We start from the raw sequence: 25,884 nt of genomic DNA, 5'->3' as shown, positions 1-25,884 counted from the left end.
TTTATTCATGTTATTTTTATTTTCTATGTTTATGCAGTACATCTCAGCTGTAGTTAAGGAATAATTGGTAATATGTACAGTTATAAAAGTAAATATTAAGTCACTGATCTTGTAACATTTTTTCCCAGGAGAAGAGAGAGAGAGAAAAGACAAATAACTGAAAAAAAAAAGAATATTTTTTAAAAATTACTTTGAGCATTGGAGACCAGTATTTATATAGCAGAAGATAATAAAAAATAATAGGAAATAACATCACTCTGTTTATAAAAACTTTGTTTTTATCATTAAGATGTGTGTGTGTGTGTGTGTATGTATGTGTGTGTGTGAAGTTTGGAAACAATATTTTATACCATGGTCTGGAAACAATAATTAATAGGCTGTTTTGAATAAATGGGAATATTCTAGAGAGTAATTGGGCTCAGGGTTTGAAGAATTAAATTTTTGGTTTATTTTCTGGGTTAATTTGAATAATTTTTAACCTCACACTGCCCAAAATCTTCAATGTCAAAAATAAGAAAATTAGCCATGTCAAATGATCTGAAAAAGTCATTCAAACTTTAAAATTCTGGAATATTATGAAATTGCTTCTAAACTAACACAGGGTTCAAATCAATGATATTTTCTTCATCCTATTTTATTAATAAGATTGCACCATATATTTCTATAGCTCAATGTACTTTGATCTTGATACTTTTGATTTTTGGAAAAAACCTCTCTGAGAAAGGTAGAACAGAGAATATAATTCCCATTTTATAGATGAGGAAATTAAGCAAAACTAATCAAACAACATGATGATACTCTTCATTTTTTTAAAAACATGGTCTATTAAGTTGTCTATCATTCTTTAAAGTACTGTAGTTCTTGCTTCTCTACAAAAGTGATGTCTATCAAAATATTTGTATTATCTCAAATGAGTAGAGCACACTTTGAGATTGGAAATCTGAACTTTATTAAAGTTAGTAGTTTCTCCTAATTTCATTTCCATGGGCTCAGTCCCAACCATTCTTAACATACACACTGTGGGCAACACCCTGTTCAACAGAAAGAAGAGCATAATTCTGTGCATATTCACTATCTATTATTGGAAATACTTAAAAAGTGCAATTTGTTGGCTCAGAATCTTTATCCCTGTACCTGAAGGTCAATTGAAATGCACGCATCTATCCCCATCTTTATGCCTTCTGTTGGGTCTAAGTGTAATAATGCTCTCTTCTCAAACTCTCTGTAAGATAATTAAAGGATCTGGAAAGTCTAACAGAGCCAGGCTCTATTGATAGATTCAAACTTTTATTGACTAACCAATAGAAAACTTCACATATGCTAAGTATTCTTTTCAGGTGGCCACTATTTGACATGAGAATCTTAAGACCAAAATTAAGTAAAATATATATATTATTTTATAACATCTTTATTGGAGTATAATTGCTTTACAATGGTGTTAGTTTCTGCTTTATAACAAAGTGAAGCAGCTATACATATATATATATATAAAGTAAAATAGAATTTACTTTTCTCTCAAACTGAGTGTTAAAAAAATGGACTTTCCTATTATTTCTAATAATAGGTGATTAATGGTTCCCTGAGAACAAAAAAGATAAATTATGTAAATGTAATGCACCCATAGCCAGGTTTGAAACAGTTAAGCTATCATGGAGCGGGTGAAACATGTTAGAACAGTTGCTGCTATCTCTGGGCTGTTGATTGGGGAGTTGGGAGAGAGCAAATGCAGACACAGCAGGGAGACTTCTAAGTAATGGGAAATTTCTTCAGGACACAATACCTAATCAGATTTTTTTTTTTTATTAGCAGATTAGAGTCAGGAATATCTATAAGCCCTACTCATTACCACCCATCCAGGAGGAGAGGTCATCTACAGACATTTGTAGGGTTCGGGCATAGGCAGAGAGTATAAAGGAAGTGATTAGAGAGTGTTGAGCTCCACAGGGATAGCCATAGTTGTTTAACAACAAATAAGAAAAATGATACTAAAAACAAATAAAGATGTAATTGATAATGTCTCTACAAGGCAGAAAGGCTGTATATTGTAAAGGCTATACTTTGAATCTTAGGTTAACTCTCAATAGTTAACAAAGGAGCAATAATATAAAAAAGACAAAAACAAACAATACTTCCAGGTCTGGTGTAGGTCTAACATTAACATGGGAATCAGAAACTTTTGCTGAATCATAGCATCCACCATCGTGGATCGATGGCATCTTGCCATTGTTCCAATCTGCTTTTCAACAGGAAGGAAATGTTGAAGCAGGGTGTTGTGAGGACCAAAGTTGAGGCACTCTAGTGCATCTGAGTGAGTAGCCAATGATAGGAATCTGGAAGAATCTACCACTCAGATTAAAGACTGTGAATCTAGATACTGGATCATCAGTCCAGGAAGGATGGAGCCAATGTTTTGGGGTGAAAAATCTGAGTACAAGAAATTATAAATGCAGGTCACAGAACCTGAGTCTAAAGGCAGCCTTCTTTCTTATCCAAGGAACATATTTTACTGAACATTTTTACTGAATAAATCCAGGACTAGCAATAGGTGACACATAGATATGTAGATACATGGATATAGATAAATAGAAATAAGATATAAGTTGCTTTAAAAGATTAGAGATTAGATAGTGAATGTTAAAGGTGAAGGACAGGAATGAAGACCTAAGAAAATGAGGCTGCTGCTTAATGGAAATGGAATGAATCTCCAAATCAGGTAGCCTGAGTTTATATCCAGTCTATGATACTGCCTATGTAACCTTAGGCAAGTTGTTTAACCTCCGCAGTCTTTTTTGTGCTTTTCTGTAAAAGTAGAAGTAGAACAGGGACCATGATATTTACCAGCTGTGATTGTTGTGAAGATTAGAAATAACATACCCCAAATATCTATCAGTGCTTCACATGAAGTATATACAAAATAAATGGCAGTGGCAGTTGTCTTTTTTATACTACTGTTAGCCTCATACAAAGTTGAATGTCCTTGACAAGAGAGGAGAATAGAATGATAGGTTCTGATGGCTAAATAAACTTTTCTATGCACAGGAGAAGATATAGGATAAGGAAAAAGAGAAAGAATATATCAGAATAGGCAGGTTCTGCTTCGAAGTACTCAAGGAATCAGTGGTTTAAAAAGGAAGGTCTTAACCATTCATGTTTAAAAAAGAAACTAACATGGAAAGTGACATTTGCAACATTAAAGAACCTGCTCACTTCAACTTTGCTGATTTAGGATTTGGAATTTGGATCACAGAGAAAAAAACTGAAGCATAGTTACATGCTTCCAATTAGTAAATGACTCCTTAAATGTTACAACTTTAATTTGGGAAGACTAAAATGATGATTCATAGATCTTTTATTCCTTTCTAATAATGAAGAATAACTGGTAAGTTTTTTAGTTAAAAGAAAATCAGATATGCAAATAAAAAGTTAAGGATATAAATTATTTAAAGCAAATTCCACCATTTCTTCAAAAAGATAATTTTTGTATAAAACCCTGAGTTTCAGCCAAATGAAACTAGGGGTTACATTAACCCTTTTTTTTTTTTTACATAAAAATAATATATTTATTCTTTTGTATATATTTATATGAGAGACAGATTTAGAATGTTACAGAAAGTTTTGATTTTTTTTCTTTTTAATTATTTACTTTCTAACTACAATGCATAGAATCTGGGGTTATGGAAAATATACTAATATTGTATCCTTCCATGAAGGGTAATTCTAAAACAACAAAGCCCCAGCAAAGAGCTCTGCTAGGGAGGAAATGCTTTTAAATAAATCAGCTATCATGTTTAAATGAAGAGGCTATTTTGTTTTTGGTTTTTTTTTCACACACACACACACACACACACACATACACACACTGTATTTTATTTTTACAAGAGATAAATAAACTGACACGAAGCATTATAAATGGATGACCACAACAAAAGCAACAATGATTGCAATTACCAAACACGAAACACACTCATACTATGTCATAATTACATTAACCCTTTTAGATGGGCAATGTGGAATCATGAACTTCTGGATGGCAGGTCCCTGATTCATCAATCTTCTGTTTGTATCTCATTCAGCACCAAGCACAGCAAATGGGCGATTAGTGAACATATAGGTATTGAAAAAGAAACTAAAAAGACAAAACATAAGAATTATGTAATATACTAGGTACTGCCCATATGAGAACTTTAAAAACTGGAGTCAAATACAAAGGAAAAAATAGAAGTTTTTCAGGTTAAAAAAGAGATTAACAATGTACATATCTGTTTGTTCTAAGAGCACTTATAAAAGACAGTAAAGTATATGATAGGTAGACAGAATATAGTGGAGATTTTGACATGCTCTCAATTTAGTAGAACATAGACTCTATGTAACTTGCCTCATATCATGACACATGTAGTTTATATATATATATATATATATATATATTTGCCAGTCTCCCGTTAATAGTGTGTGTGTGTGTACGCACGTGCATGTATGTTTGTGTGTAGTTACTTCAGAGTTCAACTCAGAAATCTCCTATGCTCTATTTAAATGTGTGTGAAAGTATGTTGCAACAGGAAATGTAACGTATTCTCTGCCTTAGAATAGATTTATCTAATCTTGAATAATAATTGCCTAATTGACAGTACTATTTGAGCACTTTAATATGGATAAGTGATGAGGAAATCAAATATGCTCATATATATATGTAAAACGTAAGTGGTAGAGAGTTGCTACAGTCTGTGAGGGATCAGAAAAAGACTTCACTTAAATAGAAGTAACCTATAATTTATTTTAATTATTTTGAGCCTATGATTAATTCTAGAAAAAACAGGAGAGGAGACCAAGATTTTATTTTCTTAATTAGGTAGGGAATCAAGGAGTGAGATCAGTTATGATCAGAAACACCTAGGTCATCATCTCTGAAAAATAAAATAACAACAGCCACTTGCCGAGTAGACTAGGCAGTAAAAGAGCAGGAGGTAGACGAGGAATCTGGCAGGCAGCTGATAGACAAATTGCTTGAGCCAGATACATCATGGGTCATAGGCTCTCTATTTCACTCTTTATAGATATATCAAAACACGGATTGCCTTGGCTTACAGCTAAACTAAATCTGGTTTGAATAGTGGAGATAGAGGAAAGGGTTATTATCAATGGAGACCTAGTGAAAACTGTAAAAAAATTACATCTACAGAATTTACTAAACTTTTTAAATTATTCAATTGTATGTACTCTTTATTTGGATTAATATCATTGAATAAATGCATTTTTGAAAAATATGTTTAATTTTCCTTTCTCATGAGGCATGCTTAAGGGGAAACAGTTCTATAAGCCATAATGCATACCACCCCAATCCACCCCCTGGTAATTAACCTGAATTCATTGATCCTAATCACTGGAAATGTAGAAGAAAAAGAACCTTTTATCTGTAAATTATGATAAAGGTAGTGATAATACCTACAATCAGTTACATTAGTCATTCATTTAATCTAACTTTAATTTACTGAAGCAAATTTAATCTCTGTCTTGGTTCATTTTAAGTTTTATTCTATGTCAATAATAATCTGAATTTATAGAATGACATTAGTATATTAAGATATGTGCCCTCTTCAAAATAGTCAATAGGATCTATGTTTTATCTTTGATCTTAAAAAAATTGAAATTCAAACTAAAGTTGTCAATTTAGGGACTTGAATAAATGCAGAAACAGCAGAGGTACAATGAAATTGAAAACAGGATAAATTAGTTCAGACATTGAGATTAATTAATTACTTAGCTAAATTATAAAAACCATTTCAAAATTATACATAGAGAGGCTTTTCTTCTGGCTATGTAGGAAAGTAAAATATATTAATCTCATTTTAAAATTTAAGTAGAGTTAAAATTTAGAGTTTTCCAAATACGGTATTTTAATCTTTTATTAAGCTTAGATTTATAAGTCAAAGATCATAATAAAAAACATTTTCATTTTATAGCATCATCTTTCACTTTCCACTTAAGTTGCTATCATTTAATAGGTTAGAGTACATAAATATAATGCAGTAATGAAGAAATAAAGCTGTATTGTATGGAGGTTAGGAGTTTGTTTTAGGAGACAAGCAGTTGTATGTTTGAATTCTGGTTTTCTCATTTAATATTTTATTGACTTTGAAAAGTTATTTGTATAATCCTTGAGCCTTAGTTTTGCCATAGTTAAAACTAAGTTAACAAAAATAAGACTATTGTGAAGAGGAGATCAGCTATATCTGCAATGGTTACCATTGGTTATATATAGCACATGGTACGTAGCAGTCTCTAAATTGTTATTCCTAATTCTCCCTCTTCTTTTGTTCTGTCTTCTTCTCCTCCTCTCTTATCTTCTTTGTATTACTATTACCACCAATTGTTTTAGCATCCATTTAGTCAAATAAAAACTCAATCATTCCCATGCTTGTTTCATACAGGTGGGTAGATCAAATAGCTAAATGTGATGAATAAGCTGTATTGATCCCAGAATAGAGCATCTAGTGACCTTATTTACTTTAGAGCAGAATGTAGAAAATGTTTTCAGAAAGGTGACTAAATTGACAAAACCAATATAATTTTTTGTTTGACTTATTGCTCAATTTCATAACAAAATTATGTATAATAATGAAGATTCTAATCATTATGGAATTTTTGTGGTTTCTTATTCAAGCTCTTAGTGTTATCAAATATTCATATTCTTTTCTTTCATTTTTAAAATTTGACTTCATACATGGATATTATATATTGATGTTCACAAATAAGTATAATGTAAATGAAAACTTAGGGCACTTTGGGAAAATATAATCAATTTAAGTAAACGGCCCATAGTGATAGAGGTCATTCTGAACAGATAATTCATTTGTTCCATTCATTGTTAATTTGGGACATATGCCTGAAGACACAGTATTGCCTAATGGAAATCATTCAACTTTGAATTTAATTCTGGATCTGATACTAAATTATACTTTAAGCTTTCAGGTGGCATTTACCTTCTAGGACTTATATACTTCCTCTATGAAATCTTTGAGACACGATTATTAATTCTAAAGTAGTTTCAAGGATTTTAACCTGGAAAATGAAATTGTTGGAGAAGTAATAACCATGAAATGAAGAATTATAATCTTTGGGTTTTTTTGATTATAAGGGGTCAGATTCTGAAGTTTAGCCAATGCATTAGCAAGTATTTATATCTATTTCTATATCTACACCAATATCTAATCTTTATGTGTATATCTACCCCCCCCCCCACACACACACAATCTATGTATCTATGTGGGCAGTTCGACTTTTGTTACACAAATGCAATTTCTGTTATCCAGAGTAAAAAATAATGAGATAGACTAAACCAGTAATGAAAGGCCAAATTATATGGAGTATCGTCTGACTTTTTAATTACCTTGATTTCAACTTTGAATAATATGGGAAAATATTGTAGAATTTTTCAGCCAAAAAGTGACAAAATCTAACTTATACTGTGACCTGATCACTCTTGTTATTATTGTCAAGACATGGCAAGGTGAATGAAGAGAAACTAGTCAGGAGCCTAGTGATTCTCCCAGTCATACGTCCACAACCATACCTCCTTTGCTGAAAGTGGGTCCCCTGGTCTCCTGTGATGTGATGTTATTTGGGATCTCATTCTAGTGCATTAAATACTCAGTAAGCCCTCAGATGGTGGTGGTCGTCAAAGTCCAGGAGGTAGGAAAGGCAAATCCATAACCAGAATATGTGCCTATTTTTCTGCCTCTTCCAGAGAGAACTCTAATGAAGTCAACTTGCCAGTTGATCCACTCAAGAAATGATGTCATATGAAGACTCAGCAGTGATCTCTGTTGCTGGCATATCAAACATTAGGCAATATTAATGATTAGACTATCCTCGGTAAGTGGGATTCATTGACACTGGGCGTATGTGTGGCTCTATCCCTATAACTATGGACCTTTAGTTCATGTGCTCATCAAGACAGAAATATGGTGGCTGAAGACAGACGATAACTGACATCAACTGACCAAGACAGTTTGTTCACTTAGCTGCCTAATCTTTTTTTTTCTGTTTGGATACATTCTGGTGAATGTTACACATAGATCTCTAGAGGCATATAGTGATTTAAAAAAAGACATATGCTGTGTACCATAGGATGACCAATAAAAGATAAAATTGAATTTCTATGTTAAAAAATTCTTGAAAGAGCACTGAACTAAGAGTCAGAAAGCACAGAGTCTCATCCTAAATATGACATTGATAGTAACTGTGACCTTGGCCAATTGTAACTGCATTTGTGTAAATAGAAATATCACTTGCTCTAAACACCTCAATGTTTTATTGTGATAAATAGTAAATTTTGGTGAAATCTAAGAAATATTTTTAAAGTGTTTATGGAATAAAGATGATCATACGCTGAATAGCCCAACCAATGAGGTAATTTTAGGACTCTTAATCATAGAGATATAGGTAGAGTGATTCTGCCTTGATGGAGCTTTATTTCCTCCTATCTCTCCTTGATAAGTCTGCCTTTGTTTAATAACCTATAGAGGTTGTGACTGCATAAATGTCTTCAAGTTATTGCAGAGTGTAGTTTTTGCCAAATAGTTTTACCTCAGCACTTGAGAGTTTTACCTCAATACTTAGAGGTAAAACAGCTTTTGTATGTTTCTCTATCTCCTATTGCTTGATACTAAAGTTTAAGGGTACACATTTTAGTTTTTGTGGGTTGTTATGTCAGTATCTCCCTTTTAGGTACACATTTCTGAATTAGGTAGTGTACATTCTCAAACTGCTTTCCCCAACCTTGCAAACAAAAAATGGTGGTTAATTAATATGAAAATGTATGTCTCCCTTATGTAACCATTTAGCAGTGACTGGTCCCAGGCCATGGGAAAGTCCTGCCATCTTCTTCATCCAGTGATGTCCAAGCTTCCTCTAGTCACCACCACTTTCCAGCCACTGTGAAGGGGCAGAAAGTACAGATAGTGGTTTAGGCTATAAAAAGTGACTTATAACCCACTTATTCTAACAAAATTGTAAGCTGAGCTCATCAGTTCTGATCTGTGGAATTGGAACTAAGAGCTCCTTATAGAGAATTGGCCAGTTATCAGCTAAGGTGAAAAAAAGAATGTCACAAAATAATGTGGCGCCTAGGTAAAGACAAATCTAATATAAAGGATTATAAGCAGAAGAAACTAGTTGGTAACGGGATGGAGCATGTGGCAACAACTGAGTCGTAAAATTAGAGAACCATGAAAATAAAGACCAATTAACTCTTGTTATTGAGATCTTGAGGAGTTACAAAATTTCTACAGCCACCTAACAGACTTAACCATGTCATGACTCCTCTTCTTAAATTTTTATGGAAGTACATTAAAAACTTTCCAACATCTGTTTACACCCCTTATTTCCTTGACTGGGATAAAGAAAGTTTCTATGCCTTAGCATTTGCTGAATATTAAAAGAAAAACCAAACCAACAACTTTTGAATTCAAAATGGCATTTAATTCAGAAGTAGCAGCCTGGGAACTATCATATCCATAGTGTCGGCCAAACCAACTTTCAAGGTGAACTTGAACTATGGAGACACTGGCAGTGACCCAAAACACTTTTGTCACACTCATTGCCCCATCAGTGCAATTTGGTTGATGTAACAAATTTATCACAAGAAGTACTTAACACCATTCAATAACTGAGCATATAAGCAGAACTGTAGAATTTCCTCCTAATATACACCATAATGTCAACGTTCACCCAAGATATGTTTTATTACCAGAATTCTTTGTTATGCTACGATTGTTTCTTAATGTTAGTCATACATTACTTATAGTTATGTTCATATAGACAGAGTGCTTATTCACTGACCCCAGTTATTTCCTCTTAATCTTGTCATATGGCTGCTGTTCTGTGTAAGATGTCCTTACAAGAGAAGCCCTCGCAATGAGAAGCCCGCGCACTGCAACAAAGACCCAACGCAGACAAAAATAAAATAGATAAATTTATTTTAAAAAAGTATAATGAAAATATATTACATTGTCACGATTGTGATTGTTTTGGTGTATACAAGGACAATAGTACTGTTTCAATAAGGATTAATACTCAAATATTTAGGTCCTCAAAATTTTCTCAGTGCATTTAAAAGGATTAGCATTTTGAGAACATTGGTTTAGAATTACATTAGGTATTAATCTCACCAAAAAATAATAAAACTCCAAACAGATGTTTATGAAATAGTTCTTAAAAGTAGACATTTGTTTTTTATGTGGAATAAAGAACAGAAGAATTTGATAAGAATTTATTCTTAGTAAGGATCAAAGCTTGAAGCCAGCCTCTGATCTTTAGGCTAATTATATCTCAATTAGGTCAAGTTGAGCCATAAAAATTAACAATATTGAAATTCATTGAAAACACATTAATATATTTAAATACCCAGACTATATCTATGAGTTCATTTTGCCTTAGCAATCTGTTGGGGTTTTCTATTAAAAACACTGGTTTTGAAGATTTGCCACTTTGTTATTTGCTTAGAAGAAAAAAAAATAGAATGTGAAAATCTAGATAAAGAGTATTTTCAAGCAATATTAAAGAAAATTGTTACTGCTTTTCCTTTTGATTTTTTAAAAATTGGCCTTCCTCTATATTTTGTAATCTATCATCTCACACCATCGTCACATTTTTAGCATTTTGCTACATACTTACTAAATACTGCGGGGGTTTACAACATATTTTGTATAAAATATACACTAATTTTTTTAGTGTGAACAAAAGACATATTCCAGAGACACTGTGGGGTCTAACATAGGAAGGCTTATTATAATTACTTTATCAGAGATAAAGTTAATGGTCCCTCTTTAATGATGAGAACACAATTATGAAGTCAGTAGATTTTTTTTTCTGGTGTCAATACCCTCTATCCAATGACTACTAGAGACATACATATAATTGAACAAGTTGGGTTTATTACTCATTGCAACAAAGGAATAAAAAAAAGAGGCAGTGTGATATTGTGATTTATGATAAGAAATATGTATTTGGTCTTTCTCTCGTTCCTGGCACATAGGTTCTAAATATTTTGGAATTTACTAAGTGGTAAGAGTGATAAAGGTGTCTCGATATTCATAAACCTTTTTCAACCACACCTGAGTTTATGTTAATGAGGTGACTTTGGGACAGCACAAAAGGATGGGGGCTGGTTGCCAAAGGGACCAACTGTATTGTTGGAGGACTGGAACTTTCAGCCCCACTCCCCTGATCTCTGGGGAGGGGAGAGGAAATAGAGGTTGAATCTACCACCAGTCACCAATGATTTAATCAATCATGCCTATGTAATGAAGCCTCCATAAAAACTTAAAAGGATGGAGTTTGGAGAGCTTCCAGGTTGGTGAGCACGTGGAGATTTGGGGAGAGTGGTGCGCTAACAGAGGGCATGGAAACTCTGTGCCCTTTCCCCATACCTTGTCCTATGCAGCTCTTCCTTCTGGCTGTTCCTGAGTTATGCACTTTTATAATAAACTGGTGATCTAGTAAGTAAAATATTTCTCTGAGTTCTATGAGCTGCTCTAGCAAATTAATCAAACCTAAAGAGGGGGGTCATTGGAACTTTCAACCTATAACAACCTGGACATGCAATTGGCATCTGAAGTAGGGGGCTGTCTTGTAGCACTGAAACCTTAACCTGTGGAATCTGATGCAATCTCCAGGTCCACAGTGTTAGAATTGAGTTGAATTGTAGGACTCCCAGCTGGTGTCTGAGAATTGCTTGTTGGTGTGGGGAAAAAAACCCCACATATTGTAAATTGGAATCAGAATCATTAGGTAGCCTGGTGGGAATAGAGAGAAGGAATTAGTGTCGCAGATTTTCTCTTCTTTCCCTCCTTCCTTCCTTCCTTCCTTCCTACCTTCCTTCCTACCTTCCTTTCTTTTTTTTCTTTTTTTCTGCAGAATACATCAGTTTGAGTCTGAAAACTTTTGCAGGAATTACTGGAGAAAAAAGACAGTTTCTTTCTACTAGAGTTACTAAATTTGGAGGATGTGATTTAGGAACTTTCAGCAGGTATTTAGCCTTTCCATGGAGAGAGAGCCTTCCTGCTACTGAAGCTGATGAAGAGAAAAGATGAAAGATAAACATCTAGTAAATCCAGAGGATATTGTCTGACTTCCTGCATTCAACTACACCTGAAGATTTGCATACTTGAAGTCCATACATGGTCTTTTCAATGAGAGTCAAGAAATTCCATTTTTTCTTTAAAGTGGGTTGACTTGTGTTAATTTGCTGCAACAGAAAGATCCCTGTCAAGTTCAGGCAGGCTGAAAACAATAATTAAAGAGGCAAGAAGATCCAGTGTTTTTCTTTTTTTTTTTTTTTAATTATTTTATTTATTTATTTTTGGCTGCATTGGGTCTTTGTTGCTGCGTGCAGGCTTTCTCTAGCTGCGGCGAGCAGGGGCTGCTCTTCGTTGCGGTGCGCAGGCTTCTTATTGCAGTGGCTTCTCTTGTTGTGGAGCACAGGCTCTAGATGTGCAGGCTTCAGTAGTTGCAGCACGTGGGCTCAGTAGTTGTGGCTCACGGGCTCTAGAGCTCAGGCTCAGTAGTTGTGGCACATGGGCTTAAATGCTCTGTGGCATGTGGGATCTTCCCTTACCAGGGCTCGAACGCGTGTCCCCTGCATTGGCAGGCGGATTCTTAACCACTGTGCCACCAGGGAAGTCCCCAGTGTTTTTCTTTAATAAAGGAATAAAACCTGCATGATGGGCTCCTTTAGGGGAGGATTTATTTTCCATTCAGACCTGTAGCACATTGTACAGTACTTCCCAAATATTTTATCCACTGCTGTTCTATTACGTTTTTCTTCATAGTACGTTTATTCGGATGCTCTGCCATCTGATGCCCACCTCTAATTTGGGTGGGGCAGACTCTTCCTCTAATAGATGCTTTGCAGTACCCCTTCATACCAATAATTTCTTATTCTTTTTCACTGTAGTTACTCATAAGAGTATTAATTGCTCAAAAACTTCTAGAAGCAGTTAGAGGCTTGAACTGGTTGCTAAGAAGCCAGTTCTGTTCTCCCATTTTGATTAGGAACACTTCCAAAGGCATCGCTCATTTTCAAGTGTCCATAAATTCCTGCTGCTCACATGCTGTATTGCACGTTTTTGACTAAGCCTATTTATTACTTGGTGTGTTTGTTCACTTGACCCCAAACAGATCCTTGGATTGAATGGTGCCAAAGAAAAGCTAGAGTTGGATAGTAATTAAAGTGGTAAAAACAGATTTATTCAGGAATATTGCAATAGGGGAAAAGAGACTTCAGTACAGAACTGGGCTCAAATACAATATGGGCAAGTCAGAATTTATAGCCAAGAATCAGGGTGGGGCTTAAGAGTATGGAAAATTACTAGGAGGACATGTCTAAGTCATGGGGGTACTCTGGCTAAACCAACCTAATAGAATTCTTGCTAAAGATAGTCCAAGGTTATCAGATATCACCTGGCGGGGGGCGGGGGTGTGTGCTGGGGGTGTGGGGTGTAGTGGAGGATGACGAACCTCTTCAAATATCCAGGATGATTAGATATCAAGGGCCAGGGGGCTCTGTTTAACAGACTTAGCAGGCTTCCTGCTAAAACTGGATTTTATGAGGAGGTGCACAGATGGACCTAGGAGAAGGTTCAAGGCCTGTCTAAAGTTTGGTCAAGCAAAGAATCTTTGTCAAGGGGGGTTCATTGTTCTTGGGACTGCAGAGAAGAGGGGAAGTCAGAAATCTTAGGAATGCAAATCAGCTCTTTGAAACTGCATACTGTCTACATCCTGCCACCCCACCCACAGTGTACAAAGTGCCTAGTATGATACCTTAACTTCACAGGCACATGCTTCATTTTATATATCCAAGCAGCACCTATATAATTTGGAGACTGATATTCCTGCTTATTTTGTAGAGATAGATAAACAGTAAGGGACTCCTTTTAGACAATGCTAGTAATTACACTAATATTCATCTAGAAATTTCTAGTTTTCAAAGCATGTTTCCATACATTGTCTCTTTTTTTTTCTTCATGTAAACGTCACATATACACAGATGCAGGGGTTCAATGAGGTTAGTTGACTGTTTAAAGCCTTAAGGCAAGTGAGCAGTGGAGCAAGTCCCAGAAACAGTCACATGACATCAGTTCTTTGCACCACACTCTGCCCTTCCCCAGTTCTTCCACAGGATGTTGTTTGGTTTTGAATTACAATAAATGCCTCATTACTTATTTAAGAATAATACTTAAAAGGATTTTGCTTTCCAAATGCTGGGGGCAAGAGATTCTTTTTATAATGGATCCTTCTGTGCATAATTCCCTTGTTTTCATTCAAATGTAAATCAATTTCAGGGAAACCACACTTCCAGATGAGGGACAGATTCACTTAGCTCACTTCTTTTTTCACACACACAACTTATTATATAATGCTAGCAAGGTAATTCATCTCCAAAAGGCACAGACATTTATCATGTTTGAATCTAAACATAAAGACTGATTTCAAGGGGATTTTCAGCCACTCAACCATCTTTGTCTTTACTGACAACACTGAAATATTTTTTCCCCTTTGGAAATAATAGTTTATGTATCGTTCCCTCTGAAATCTTTGCTTTATGATTCTTAATACTTTTCATATGATTTTTGTTTTTGTTGTTGAAAAAGCAAGTTGACTCAGTGCTGGGAAAGATGGCATAAAATAGACAACCAACAAGGACCTACCATTAAAAAAAATAAAAAATAAGAAATAAAACATTTTCTCAATTAAAAAAATAGACAATCTCAGACTTTAAGTAGAAACATAGCTTACAAGAAATTTTCAGTTCCATTTGTGAGCCTCTCCTTTACATAAAGTGTTGTACAAATACAAATTTGAGCTGCAGAGGAGAATACAAATTATTAGTCTCAGTAATACTGAAGGGTAACAGAATATGCCACCTAAAATATGCCACTTTGCCTTATTAATTATTTTGAGCTGTAGGCTCTTGAAAAACAGCAAATTCAGAGAGAGGCTTTCTCCGGAGTCCCCTTACCTGCCTAAAAACAGATTCTACAAAAGGAGCTCAGTTGATAAAGTTTCTCTCCCCTGGAGTTTCATCAACCAGGGAAGATAGACTCAAAACAAGAGAAGGGACCAGAAGTAGACATCACACCCAGACAAACTTTGTCACAAGCTGTCACATCTTTCATCTATTCTTTTAAAGGTCTATTCATTTTTTAAAAACATTTACTATCCCCTAAGAAGCCTACATTTCCCTTCCTCTTTGCCTGTTAAGATGATATTTAAGCCAGAATTCTAAGCCACCTTAGAGAGTTCCTCATTTTTCCCTGGGTGTCTCCCATGTATGTAAGAATTCAGAACGGTAGAAGAAAAAATATTTTTTCTCCCCTACTATCCAAGTCAGGTTTTTGAAAGTGCATACTCTGTGGATCCTCCCCACCCCCAGTCACTTCATTTAACTTAAAGCCCTCTCTAAACAGCTTTTAATATGGGTAAATATTATAACATTAAAAAATCAGAACATAAAATTGGATTTAAGTTATGATCGTAACTTTCCAAATACATGTATGGACAGAAAACTGTAACAACTGTATCATTATGCTAAGAATAATTATTTTATTTCAGTATTATGAATATTAGAGTTATTTTCATTTAAATTATTTTTCTTTTTTATGATTCTTTCACATCAGTCATTCTTAATTAATGATTCTGAGGTATTAAATCTAGATGAGCTGGAATTTAATACAGTGGAGCCATTGATTAAAAAGGGTTCATTTCTTTATTTTTTTCTTTTGGCAGGCAAATAGGTTTGCTCCATTCACTTAGTTATATATGTACTGTATATTAATATAATTAAAGTATACTTAATTTACATGTCAATGTTAAGGCCTCAACAAAGTAGAATGTTTTAATGGCTAGGTGGTCCTTCTACCTTTCAAAGTGTTTGAAGTCTAGTGAGAAAGAGCAGCAAGCAGACAATTAAAATGCAGGATATTAAATGACACAAAAGGGTGCGTTTGGAATATTATAGGAACAAAAAAGAGGGACAGAAATCTCGGTTTATAAATGTCAGAGAAGATTTTGTGTAGAAAGTCAATAAGAAATAAGAGTGAGTAGCAGTTGGTAGAGGGATCTGTTTGATGTTAGAGAGAGGCGTGTTTCAGGCCTCGGGAACCGGATAGGTTGGTGAGACCATGGCATGCTCAGGTGACTGGAAGTAATTCAGTGTGTCTGGAGCTATGATATGAAGGACATATGACTATACAAGAAAATAGGCAACAGCAATGCTCAGACTTTATTTTGATAGCAATAGTGAACTATGTTTTGAGTTAGTATACATGTCCCCAATTAGAGATTTAAATGCCAATGTCCTGTAAAGTTCAAACATAGTTTAGGGATATTATGTTCCAGTTGAAGTTCACCCATCTTAGTGTAGAGACTGAGTAGAATCTCAAAATAAAGTTAGGTGCCTGTGTTAAACCCTTCATGGCTTAAAAAATGAGGATGAAATTTGGATTTTGACAAAGTTTTCTTGAATTGTCAGTTGTGCTACTTTGTTCAAGTGTCAGCATCACCAATTAATTGTGTACAGTGGGCAGAATCGCTTAATCTTCTAGAGCCTTGGTTTCTTCATTTGCAAGATGGGAACTCAATCTCAACGAGAGGAAGAGTTAACAGATTACAGGTGGTATCATATGTAAAGGTCAACCCAAAGGATACCTAGTAATAAGGAGGCACTCAAAAATGCTATTTTTCTGTCCCCACCTCAGAGATATCTAAGAAAACATAGGAAAATTACTTTAAAATGCCACAAGTAAAACAATCTCTTAGATGCAACCAACTGCAGTTGACAGGTGCTGGGCATTTCATTCTAAACACTGAATCTATCCTCCAGCATTTCAGAATATGTAAGTGTTTCCTCTTGATATTCTCTACAGTACATATAACCCCAGCAATTTATCACCGTACTTAGCACCCATTTTTTCATGATATGCCTTGAAATGTGCAATATTTTAATTTCTACTTTACCAATTTTTATACTATTACCTATTAAAATACTTTAAAAAGTCCCTCTATCCAAAGAGATTATAACCACTAGACCTGGAATGTTCAACACTGCTTAGCAATTCATCGTCATTCTCACTTCATTTCCAAGTTCATAATTCAAAATAGTCACTGTGCCTCTAATTAATTAGAGAACTGTAAAATACTGTCTCAGTACATGGACAGACAACTGTTTCTCAAGACTCTTTTGAGTTTATTCAAGTGCATGAGGTAACTGAAATTATGCATAATTACAATTCTAATACCCATATATATTTACAAAGACCCATCTTTGCTTTGCCTTCTGACAAAGGCCTCTGTTGGTGCGACACAGATCTATACCCTAATTATACCACTGTGAAATTGAAACAGAGGTCAAACAACAAATTTTTCTTTTCCACTGGTTATTGCCACTAGTTTTAGAATGTGGTAATGGATATTCACATAAATTACTAACCATGTTTTTTATTTCTTTCTCTATTTTTGTGCTTAATTTCACATACCTCATATACAATGTCATATAGGAGTGACTTTTAAAATGTTTTTTAGTTTATTTTATTTTCATCCTAGTATCCCAATATATCAAAATGAGAAAAGTTGGGTTAAGACTGAAGTCACAGCACCTTCTGATATTGAATACAAATTTCTGAATGCATTTCTACTTTTCTGGGAAGAAGTTTCAGGAATTTCATCAAATTCTCAATTGAAAAAGCAACCAAAATATTTTTACAGTAAAATTTATTTTACAGAAGTAGCTCTTTAATCATTATAACCATTGTTTGTAAGGGTTCTTGGAAAAGGCACTTTTATGCACACTTAGTGAGAATTAAATCTTAAATTTTTCTTGAACTCTTTAACATTGTATTAAAAGTTATATAAATATATATTTTCTCACACTGTAATTTCTTGTAGTTTATCTTAATAAAATTATCAAATATGCAAATATAACTTTAGCTGGAAGGCTATTTAGCACAGCATTCTTGTAGTAATAAGTGGCAAATTAGCTAAAAGATATATCAGACATAAAATGGAATATTAAGAAGTCACTGAAGTTAAAAGAACACTGTATCTTCCTACCACAAGACTTAGCAACAAATTTGCTTCTATTCCTATATATTCCATCTTTTTTTTCAGTTACTATGGATGAAATATCTGATCTCCTATTTTAGGCCTGCCTTTGTCTCCTTGTTCAGTTGTTCGATTCCCTACCTACTATTTGTCCAGTGACACATAATTAATGAGTAGTAGAGCTGTGATTCAGACAAAGGAATTTTTGGACTTCAAAGCTCATGCTCTTTTCCCTAAATACAAATATTCAGAAACTTACTATAATTGTTAAAAGTTTGTTTCTCTTCAGTATTTCTTCAAATTGAAGTAGGTAAATATCAAAATTAAGTCAGTAAATTCATTAAGACAATTTCTTGTTCTCTCTCTGACGTATCACTACAGGAATAATCTCTTGTCTCTTCTACTTATCACTTTTTCCTATCAACATGCAGACATAAAATATTAACACCTGTCTTAATCCCACATACTCGTTGAGCTCCAGTCGGATTTCTCTGATCCATTTTAAGAGTTCTTCAGTTTCATTCCTCCCATCTCTCTTGAGCTCACTCCAGTCTAGATTTCATCCCCATAGTTCTTCTGAACTAATTCTTGTCAAAGTCGGCAGTGACCTCAGAATCACTAGAACCAATGTCCATTTCTCCATTCTAATCTTATTTGACTCATAATCATCATTTTATACATTTGATTATTCTCTACTTCTTGAAATACCATATTTACTTAGGTTTCAGAAATTAATACCCTACCTCTAAGTAAAGGGGTGTTTCATGGATCAGTCATCGCAGCTTTTTTCTTCTTTCTTTACCCTCACACTCTAAACTAGAACCATACAAAACAAATATCAAACCAGCACAAATGTGGACCACATATATAATTTTAAATTTTTATAAAAATAAAAAGAACAGGCAATTTTAGTTTTAATAGTATATTTTATATAAGACAACATATTGAAAACAATTACAGATATAAGCCATATAAAATTATTAATGATATTTGTTTTATTGAAATGTAATAACATACAACATTCTATTTTAGTTTTACAACATCATAATTTGACATTTGTATACATTGTGAAATGATCACCATAAGTAGTTACCATCTGTCACCATGCAGAGTTACAAAATTTGTTTCTTTTTTTGTGATGAGAACTTTTAAAATTTACTTTTTTTTAGCAACTTTCCAATTTGCAAGAAAATATTATTAACTGTAGTCACTATGCTGTATATTATACCCCATGACTTATTTATTTTATAACTGGAAGTTAGTACATCTTGATCCCCTTCACCCATATCACCCACCCTCCAATACTCCTTCCTTCTGGAAACAATAAATCTATTCTCTGTATCTATGAGTTTTGTTCTATTTTATAGATTCCACATATGAGTGAAATAATACAGCATTTGTCTTTCTCTGTCTGACTGATTTCATTTATCATAATACCCCCAAGGTCCATCCATGTTGTCACAAATGTCAAGATTTAATTCTTTTTATGACTATGTAGTAGTCCATTGTGTGTGTGTATGTATAAAACATCTTGTTTTAGATTATTTTTTCTTCAACTTTTACTGAGATATAATTGAGATACAGCACTGTATAAGTTTAAGGCATACAGTGTAATGATTTGATTTACATGCACCATGAAGTGGTTATCACAAAAAGTTTAGTAAACATCCATCATCTCATATAGGTAAAAAATTAAAGAAATAGAAGAAAAAATTTTCTTGTGATGAAAACTCAGGATTTACTCTCCTAATTTTCGCGTATAACATACAGCAGTGTTGATTATATTCATCATGTTGTATATTACATCCTCGGTACTTATTTATGTTACAGATGGAAGTTTGTACCTTTAGACTGCCCTCCTCCAATTCTCTCTCCCCACACCAGACACCCACTGCCTCTGGTAAGCACAAATCTGATCTCTTTTCTTATGAGTTTGTTTGTTTGTTTGGTTTTGAAATGTAATTGACCTACAACATTATGTTAGTTCCTGTTATACATCATAGTGATTATATGTTTCTATACATTTCAAACTGGCCTCCAGGATAAGTCTAGTTATGATATGTCACCATACAAAGATATTACATATATTACATATTTATTGACTATAATCCTCACACTGTACATTTCATACTCATGACTCATTTATTTTGAGACTGGAAGTTTGTACTTCTTGATCTCCCTCACCTATTACTTTCTTTCCCCCATCCCTCTCCCCTCTGGCAAACATTCATTTGTTCTCTGTATCTATAACACTGTTTATGTTTTGTTATGTTTGTTCATTCATTTTGTTTTTTAGATTCCACACATGAGTGAAATCATGCAGTATTTATCTTTCTCTGTCTGACTTATTTCACTTAACATAATACCCTCTATGTCCACCCATGTTGTCCCAAATGGCAAGATTTCAATCTTTTTTATAGCTGAGTAATATTTCATTATATATCTGTGTGTGTGTGCATATATATATATATAGTATGTGTGTATGTGTGTGTGTGTGCCACATCTTCTTTATCCATTCATCTGTTGATAGACAATTAGATTGCTTCAATATCTAGGCCAATGTAAGTAATGCTGGAATTAACATAAGGATGCATATATCTTTTCTAATTAATGTTTTTGCTTTCTTTGGATAAATACCCAGGAGTGGTATTGCTGGATCATATGGTAGTTCTATTTTAATTTTTTGAGAAATCACCATACTGTTTTCCATAGTGGTTGTACCAATTTACATTCCTTCTAACAGTGCAGGAAGTTTCCCTTTTCTCTACATCTAATTGGATATTTTATTTCTGTGAATAGAAAGAAGATTTGCAGTGGGTTATTTGTGATGAGATACCCTTGCTCTCACCTTGCTATTTTGTTATATAACACATAAAAACAAAATTAACAACTGCAAAGACAACAATAGATACATTTTTAAATGCTCAAAAGAGTTCATTTTCATGTGTGTTTTGTTTAAATGCAGTACCATACAGACAACTTCCAATTTATATTATTTCTAGATATAGATATGGGTGTAAAAATAGTCACAATAAACAATGGAATTTTCAATATATTTTATAAACAAATTATGTTTTCTTTTAAAGTGTTAATTTAAATTAAATGAAGCCCATGATCCTCTGGTTCAGTATATCAGAGCAAAGAGATTTCAACTTCCATTGTCATCTCTGAAACAATCAAAAGCAAACCAAGTAAATACGTTTCAAAAACAGTCAAAATATGACACCACTACTCATTTTTAATAAAACTACGAAGTGGTCACAACAGCTAACTATAAATTGGAAAGGAAAGCTGTTGTAAATTGTGAAACTTGGAACAAGTCAAGAGGGAGTGATCTAGTACATGAGGCTAATGACCAGACTTGACTAAAAGTGAATTTTCCTCTGAGTCCTAACTTGAGGGCCTGTTTTTCTGGGTCAGGATTCAATACAGAGGAGTAAGAGCTCAGGTGTGGCTTTGCAAAACCTCTCTTTTAATGAATAAATTCTGTTTTCTCCTCTGATATTTTATTACGTATTCTGTTAAATGTTCCATATCGAATAGTGTTTATATCCCACTCTATGGAGAGACACTCTTGTAATTTGCATCATACATCCATTTCCAGTTTCAAGGAAGAGTAAATGCTCCCATCAGAAAGTTTTTTTGTTAATCACTTTTTCTGCTTTTCCTTAATAGGAAAAAGTAATTTGTTAGATTTTGGTTGCAAAATTATAAGAAAGAACAAAGATAATTATGTTTCACCTGAGTTTAACTATTATTCTGGTAAATATTGCCCCAGTCCTCATGGTGAACTTTTAGAATGGAATCCTGTATAATAATTATATAGTCCTTTCTAAGTGACATTATATTTGAATAAAATATAATGAGCATACTGTTTGTTTCTTTCAGTATAGCATCAATGACTTGTGTTATCAAAATAATTATGAAAAAGCATTTAATTTGACAAATGTGCTTGTAGTGTTGTCAAAAGTAAGCTATGATATCACACATGAGGAAGAAGGGATTTCTTCAGGAAAAAATGCTCATTAGATCTTATGATGTTCACATTGACATAAATGTTAGATGAGTCAGCCGTTATCAATACATTGTCAGTATCATTGTTGAATAATTAGTTCAGAGTAAAAAATCAAGAATGTGCATTCATTAGTTATTTCAGCAAGCATTTAATGAACAACCACTGTAAACCCAACCCTGTTCAAGGTCCTAAGTTAGCCGAGAACGGTTAAAGTCTTAAATTCCGGAGGGGTGATAGACAATAAGCATGTAAACAAATATCTATATAACTTTAGGTTCTCTGAAGATAAATTAGACAAAAGGTGAGGAGTTGGGAGCTGGTTGCTATTTTATTCAGGGTGTAAGAGACATCTCTCTGAGAGTGAAGATCAAGCAGAGACCTCCATGGAGTAGGCTGTAAATCTAACACACTTGATGAATTGGTTTGAATGCTAAGATTGTGTGAAATCTGTCCAGGTTGTCTTGATAAGAGTTTAGATATTTTATATTTTGTGTATTTGAAATATTGAACTGCTAAAACACCATCAACTGGTATTGGTACCAGAAATAGGAGGAAATCTTAGGAGTACAGCTAGTACTAATGCTATTATTAATTGCATTCACATACTCACGGGAAATTTCATAAATGAGTATTAATGGTTAAAGAAATGTCAGCCTTTTATAATCCATGTAACAGAATAACATGTAAAACATAAGACAATTCTTTTAAATTTATTGTAACTCAATTATCTTATGTTTTTAGAGTTTTTACTATCAAATTCCTTCTTTGAATAGTGTATGAGCTTGAACGGGCAGGTTGCTGGGCTTTTAGTTTCCTTTGAAATGCAGATTGTTATAAGATTCTTGAGTACAGGTACACAGGGCTCTGTAATTATGCTATAAAAACAGGGAACATTTACCTCAAGAAAAGCATTTGATAGCTGAGGTGACTGTGCACAAATGTTTTCTCAAATTTCAGTTTGCAAAACAAACGGAAGCACACACACTGTTCAATAAACTTTATTACCATGTTACCTTCTAATTTGGTCTCTGAACACTCTGTCAGTGTTTTTCTTAAAATAGCTTCCTAAAAGAAAAAAAATTGTATTATTTCGCCGTTTGTAATTCCAGTGAGGCTAACGCTTGCCATTTCATTGGGATTGTTATTTTATTTCATTTTTCTCCTGAGAAACTAGTAACTAACTATTATATGGACAATGATAAATATATATGTATAAATACTGAACTTGAATATATACAGTAAGCATGTATATTGCTATGGAGAGAGTCACTCTACATTTATCTTTTTTCTATCAACTCTGAAGGAATCAGAATTTGTACATAAAATCTCATTAGCTTGGTCCATTCAATCTTGTGTACTGAAATGGCTCCTTAAGTCTAGGAGAGAGTCCCGCAGAATATTTACAGCCAAGGCCCTGGAACCAGGATTTAGATCCTAACTCTGTCACTAATGAGACAAAATGTGAATGTTAATGCCCCAGCTGCACAGTGTTGCTGAAGTAATGAGTACATCTGGCTTTTAGACCTTCATCCGGCTCCTGATAAGATCTCAATGAATGTTGCCTCCTCCTGTTTATGCTCATGGAACTCAGAGTAACCACACTAGCACAAGCACAGTGTGTATCAAAATTTTTTTAGAAAATGTAAAAGTGACTGTTTGATATTTGATTTTCAAAAAGCATCATATAGTTGTAGCAGTTAGGAACGTGTTTGTTTGTGAGTGACAGAAAGTTCAACTCATCTTGAAGCCATGTACTGCTTTCTTACCCAACCACAATTTGGGGGATGTGCTGTTACTTGCCTAGGTTCAGCTGCACAGCGTTGTTATCAGAAAACCTGGTTCGTTGCCTAATGATTGCAAGATAGCTGGCTGTTACAGATGGATCCATCAAGAAAATCTTCAAGGGAGGAAAAGGGGTGTAGAAGTGGAGGCAGTCCCTTCTGTTCCATGCCCTTTCACCAGGAAATCAACAGATTTTCCACAGCTTCCCATAAAATTTGTTGTTGACTTACTGGTATTGGCTGTGTCATATGGTTTTCCTCAGGTGCAAGGGGTACTGAAAGAGCAAGCTGGGACTTTGCTGTCTCCAACAAATTCAAGGAATTTCTAGGAAAGGTGAGAAATAGCTGTTGGGTAATATTTTAGTGTCTGCCATAATAATCATTTAGGGAAAAATTGGAATCCAGTTAGACATCCATATACTCATTTTATGGTTTAGTATTTATTGTTTTAATATCCAATTGCCTATGGGAAAGTGCTACGATGAACTTTTCATTGTTAGTTTATTCTGAAGTTTGAATTTAGTGCTAGTATGAGAAGATTTTATTTTGCAACTGAAATACTTTATGCGATTTAGTTTGTTTTCTTAGAAAAGATCCATCAGTTGGGCAAAGTGCCACTAGAGAAATTGTCCCCAGTCACTCAGTTCACTCATCACACCCTGCCTACACTGGCTTTTCTTAGTTTTCTCAAATATGATTAGTTTATCCCTACTTCATGGCTTTCATACATGTTCCTCCAGTTTTGGAAAGTGCTCTTCCAGCCCAGGTCTCCACCTATCACCATCACCTTTCCAGGCCTGATTCCTCTTCTGGGTTTGGTTCAAATGCCCCCTCCTCAGAGATGCCTTCTCTGATCAGATGCCTCTTCCAACCTGCCTCTGTCTCGTTAATCCTATTTTATTTTATTCATTTTCCTTTTTAAAATTATCTTCTTCTGAAACTGTCTTATTTATTTATGGACATACCTGCTTATTGTTGGACTCATCCAAGTTTAATGTAAGTTCCTTGAGTTGAGGGATATATGTGTGATTCATCACTGCATTTTCTGAACCTAAAACAATGCTTAACCATAGTAGTCACTTAATAAATATTTGTTAAACAAATGAAAGAATGTTTAACATAGGGTTCTTGATTAGAGCAGAAGTAAGTTAAATATTAAACATTTAAATATTTGATTGCAGCAAGAGAAAATGGGTTAATGTCTTCCTCCCAACAATTGGAATGTACTTGAGAACAAGTCTCCTTAACACCTCACAGCACTTGAATGAGCCCTGTAACACAGCTCTCATTCATATCATCCCATCGCTGAAGCATTTTCTTTCATTGACACAGACTTCCAATACTCAGTCATCTACTTGTGGTCAAATCTTCTGCCCTGGGCATCATTAGACTTGCTTTTGCTTATGTCAGTCCTGAGGCATCAAATATTAATTTAAAATTTTAATCCTCCCAGGTTTGGGCACCAAAAAAATTAGTGCTCCCCAATTAAAAGATGAGCAAAAGATCTGTCTCACCGGATAAGATACACATATGGCTAATAAGCATATGAAAAGATGCTCAACATTGTATGTCATTAGGAAATTGCAAATTAAAACAATGAGATTCCATTACACACCTGTTTAAAATAGTGAAAATCCAAAACACTGATAACTCGAAATGCTGGTGAAGATGTGGAGCAACAGGAACTCTCATTCATCACTGATCAGAATGCAAAATGGGGGACTTCCCTGGTGGCACAGTGGTTAAGAATCCGCCTGCCAATGCAGGGGACATGGGTTCGAGCCCTGGTCCGGGAAGATCCCACATGCCATGGAGCAATGAAACCTGTGCGCCACAACTACTGAGCCTGTGCTCTGGAGCCTGTGAGCCACAACTACTGAGCCCACGTGCCACAACTACTGAAGCCCGCGTGCCTAGAGCCTGTGCTCTACAACAAGAGAGGACACAGCAGTGAGAAGCCTGTGCACCAGAACAAAGAGTAGCCCCTGCTCA

General features: G+C 34.4%; 1 long non-coding RNA gene across 1 annotated transcript in view; it reads left to right on the top strand.

Annotated features, from left to right (window-relative positions):
- The window catches only part of LOC130708861 (uncharacterized), a 263,211-nt gene extending 243,222 nt beyond the window's left edge, over positions 1-19,989 (top strand). The window contains exons 3-4 of the long non-coding RNA XR_009009283.1: positions 7,742-7,869; positions 19,927-19,989. This is a non-coding gene — a long non-coding RNA (uncharacterized LOC130708861). The remainder of the gene's footprint in view (positions 1-7,741; positions 7,870-19,926) is intronic.
- The last annotated feature ends 5,895 nt before the right edge of the window (positions 19,990-25,884 follow it).

This window comes from Balaenoptera acutorostrata, chromosome 9 (genome assembly GCF_949987535.1).
Source record: "Balaenoptera acutorostrata chromosome 9, mBalAcu1.1, whole genome shotgun sequence".
Taxonomy (NCBI): domain Eukaryota; kingdom Metazoa; phylum Chordata; class Mammalia; order Artiodactyla; family Balaenopteridae; genus Balaenoptera; species Balaenoptera acutorostrata.
The sequence above is the reverse complement of the archived record's forward strand: the minus strand, read 5'-3'. Positions and strand labels throughout refer to the sequence as shown.